We start from the raw sequence: 4,370 nt of genomic DNA, 5'->3' as shown, positions 1-4,370 counted from the left end.
ATTATATTCCTTTTCGTAAAGCCCGAGTTCAAATTTTAGAATGGAACAGGTGGACCTAATCTGCAAAATAGACAATCTTCATTCAGTGCTGCGAGCATAAAATGCGCGATACTGATTACTCGGAATAGGAATTTGAATGAAAAAAGTGTGAAACTGACGGTGAAAACTTATAGTAAAATACGTATAACCATACACTTTATGGCACGATAGTCAAGTTTTCGGCTATTACGATTATATGAACTCTCCTCCCCACCCCCACTCCCGAATCAAGTGGGCCTACCATTACTTTCATCTAATCTGGGCTAAAAAAAAGTGTATCTGACTGGTCTTCATCCTCGAAAATATATTTCAGTAAATGAGTATATATTTACTCAAACACATAGACACTTTTCAGAGAGAAAAATAAAACAACAACAACAAAGCAAACAAAGAGTAACCAATATGCAAGCAGTCAGGTGTCCGCTCGGAACTAATGCGATTCATCAGAACTGATATTTTTAGAATTTGCAAGATACTTTACACTTTTATTTGCGGATGAAATAAAGTGAACGTATCAATTAACTTTCTATCGTGTAAGAATGCAACTTTCTTTTTTTTTCATTTTATGCCTTCGATAAGTTATCAAGGTGTTGTCATATAATCTCAAATGACGAATATCTATAATGCACACATAATCATAAAGGCATTTCATGAAAAAGATATGAACATATACACATCTAAACTTACCTCGACATTTGAGTCTGACAGTCAAGATCCTGGGACAGTCGGTTCTATGTAATAGACACTCGTCTAGACGTACATTACCTGTGCATTGATAGTGGAGACATCACTTAGGCAAACTGTGTAAAAATTTGATCAAATCATTGTGTCCCCCAACTTTCAACACAAGAAGAGCGGCATATGAAGGAAACGATTGATAACGAAAACAACAAGGGACATACCAACTTTACTCTGAAATGCATGGCCAAAATGCAGATTATGCGAAACGTGGAATTTCCCGTTTCTTATTTTTCATTCATTCATTCATTCATTTCATTTCATTTCCTACAAAAGTATACACTACTAACATGACAAATTCGTTCGAAATTTACGACTATCTGTTATGTAATGATTGTAAACATTTTTTTAAAGGAAAAATGCGTAATACTGTAGTCACCATCAGAACATGAAATACGTTGACGTTTGTTCCATGTTGTAATACTGGGTGGAGTCTGAGGCGAATACTCCTCTGCCGCAGGAAAGCCGAGCTCTCCACAGACCAACTCAGCAGCTTTGACGTTAAATCCATCATAGCAGACATAGCTGTCTGAGTCGAGGACCACTATGCCTTCCAGGGGAGAGGGTCCGCCAATTAGCTTTACCGATGGTACGGCTTCAAAAAGAATAAATGAAATCCCGAAGTTGAGTGAGCCTTTTGATGATTTATACAACTGTGACGTTGAACCATCAGAATAGAAGGTATCATATCTTTTGTGCATTTCATCAGAATTGCAGTGTCCACCGAGTTCAGAGTCGAAAGAATGAGCCAAAATCAGTTATTAATCAACATTATGTCAATTGCTGGAATCGTTCTCACACTAATAGCATTATGTTCTTCCGACGATTTATACAAAATTTTACAAAATGATAAAGGTAATAGTAACAATGATAATATTGATAATAACAATAATTACAATAATCACAGTCATTATTATTACCATAATAATAATAACAACAGTAGTTATCACAATACCTAGCTCTTTTATAGCGTATTCCAGACTTGCTAAGAATTTCAATGCCCTTTACAGACTGTCATTACCAAGGCCACAATGCATCATTTACAACCAGCACTGACAGTGCTTACTCTTCACTCCCTGATTCCAGCCAGTCGCTAATTTACAAGCGCGGACATCCTGACCAACCGTTACGGTAGACGTATATCACACTCTAGGTGATCAACCAACATTAACACTATTTTGGACCAGTCCAAGAGATGCAGCAGTGTTGACGTGTATAGGTTGGAACCCCTGGCCAATGCAAATTCTTGATCACAGTTAAAGGCAATACAAATATAAACTATCACTTTATGTATGCCAAAAGATTGCGCTGGTATACTATTGGATGAAAAGGCATAACAGAATGTCTATGAATACTCAACGTCTTTTTACATTAACGTGCTTCACTATGAACTCCAGTCACTGAAGGTAGTGTAAGTTTAATACAATACTTCATACTGTTGTCTTCAGCAAGTACACACATTTAATGAAGGATATATCTGTAGACAAATTGTTAAAGACAAGAAATAATCCCATATCCCGCTTAAAAAACGACCGTCGCTGAGTTCGTCGACTGATGTAATGACGGTAGCAAAATACTAATTCATTTTGTTTGAAGCGCGAGTGTAGAAACGAAGGCATCTTTAAAAACTCTGGTATGTAAATAGGTTATTCCGTGTATGTATCAACATCCATAATGCATTGACTGCTATACAGGTGTTGATCTAGTTGTTTTCACATAAAAGTTCGTAAAAATCGCACTCGAGAAAAAGTCTTTGCTAACCATTCGGCTTAATCTCTATCTCCCTCTCTACTGACAACAAATTCTTATATCACTTTGTGTTTGCATCAAAATAATTGTTGACATTAACAGCTGTTATACTATACCTTTATAATAAAGAGTGGAAATACTCGGTCATGACCCACGAATATGCCATGTTTTGTTTGTTTGAGGATTTTGATGGGTGATATAAGGTTAAATATTGAAGTCCATGATAACATGATTTTTAAAATGTCGAGAAAGAGAAACCCCGTTATACGTGCGGAAATGATATAAAGCTATTATTGTGCGAGATCTTCTAAATTGTAAAGAATAACGCGATGATCATATTGATATAATGACAATTAAATGATTTTGATAAATGATAATGGTAATTATCATTGGCACTTACCTTCGTAACATTGTACGGTCATGGTAAACTTCAGTGGGTAGGTATATATACCATATCCAAATCTTCGTTTGGTGGGCCATTGACAAATGAGGGGAAGATTGGTTGTGATCCTTAATCAATATAAGGGACGTTTTGTTGTCTATTTCATCACGTATATAAAAAGTCATAACCTTATTGTTGATAGACTCAATTTCTGTGAGAATTCGACGTCCCCGAGGCGCCTGTACAACCCAACTATCTCCATTAGAGACGCATCTTTCATCACACCATATCTCTTGCACCAGTGGTCTTCCCGAACAGTTCAGAGTTAAATCTGCGGGACGTAGAGAGCAGAAAGGAGTACATTGAAAATGAATGGTTCATTTTTTTTTATATTCCATGTAGGATAAAGTACGAGAATTGACCCTCAAACGCACATAAAGTATCACTGTAAGGGTCTGCGCTGATTCATCCTCTTTTGTCTTTGAAGCAAAATAGAATATCAATACTCCATTGCTACCACTGTATTATGGTGACATGATCACGTAACCTAAATTTGAATACTGATCAATAGCATTCTATTTACGTGATATTTTCAAAAGTATCAGATTACTAATGACTGAATGTTTTCGAACCTTCTCCAAGGTAGCCATTTCTTCCTTTCCATGCCCTATTTGTGGCAAAGAAGAAATTGAAGGGAAACAACTGTCACAAACCAGTGCTTATAGTTGATTTCATGTTTTCATTTTTTTTTTTCAGATTCACACTAAAGAGGTTGACGTCTGGTACTCCCAAATAAATCAGTCTCATTCAAGTTTTCTATGTTATTTTTAGGCCTAATGACACATAAATAAAAACAGTAGAGACTAACCCTTTGATCTATGACAGTGTCCATACTATGTACAATTGGCTTTATGACTGTTTGTCTCATTTCCCCAAAATGCAAATATCCTAAAGTAAATGAGTTGATTACTTATAGGAATATTATAAATAGATTCAGCTGATACTTACAAGTCGTATTACTTTGCAGCGTTAGGGAAGTGAGGAACAATGTAGGAAAGATAAAGAGGCCAAACGACCATGCAAGGTATGCCATTCTCCCCTGACCGTAAAATCATAAACCGTGGAAAATGATGATTTATTCTTGTTCAGCGTAAAATAATATTGTTGCAAAAAGGTGAAGACAAGTTTGATTGTTTGGAGTCGTAACTAAGGCGAAGTCTGCGACACGCTGTGAGAAAGGCAGGGAAGCTTCTTCTTGCGCGGTAAAGAAATTGGCATTGTTAGCAGGATTGCGCGTCATGATGTCGTGGGGAAAGTGAAGTGTGGGCGTCGCTGGTCACGAAACTGCGCAACTACTCAACCACTCCCTGCAAAGTGGCAATCAAACTGCTCATTCAGTTGCAATTGCGGCGTCTCACTTCAATTCCCCAGGCTCTCAAGGAAGCAAAACCATGTGATTATT

General features: G+C 37.0%; 1 long non-coding RNA gene across 1 annotated transcript; it reads right to left on the bottom strand.

Moving 5' to 3' along the window:
- Positions 1-1,249: 1,249 nt before the first annotated feature.
- LOC139737300 (uncharacterized) lies at positions 1,250-4,155 on the bottom strand. Its single transcript, XR_011711371.1, has 3 exons — positions 3,917-4,155; positions 2,927-3,239; positions 1,250-1,372 (listed from the first exon to the last, which is right to left on the bottom strand). It is a non-coding gene; the product is annotated as an uncharacterized lncRNA (long non-coding RNA).
- Positions 4,156-4,370: the final 215 nt, after the last annotated feature.

Source organism: Diadema antillarum, unplaced genomic scaffold (genome assembly GCF_040938485.1).
Source record: "Diadema antillarum isolate AM-2024a unplaced genomic scaffold, OU_Dant_1.0 seq00000688_RagTag, whole genome shotgun sequence".
NCBI lineage: Eukaryota > Metazoa > Echinodermata > Echinoidea > Diadematoida > Diadematidae > Diadema > Diadema antillarum.
The sequence above is the reverse complement of the archived record's forward strand: the minus strand, read 5'-3'. Positions and strand labels throughout refer to the sequence as shown.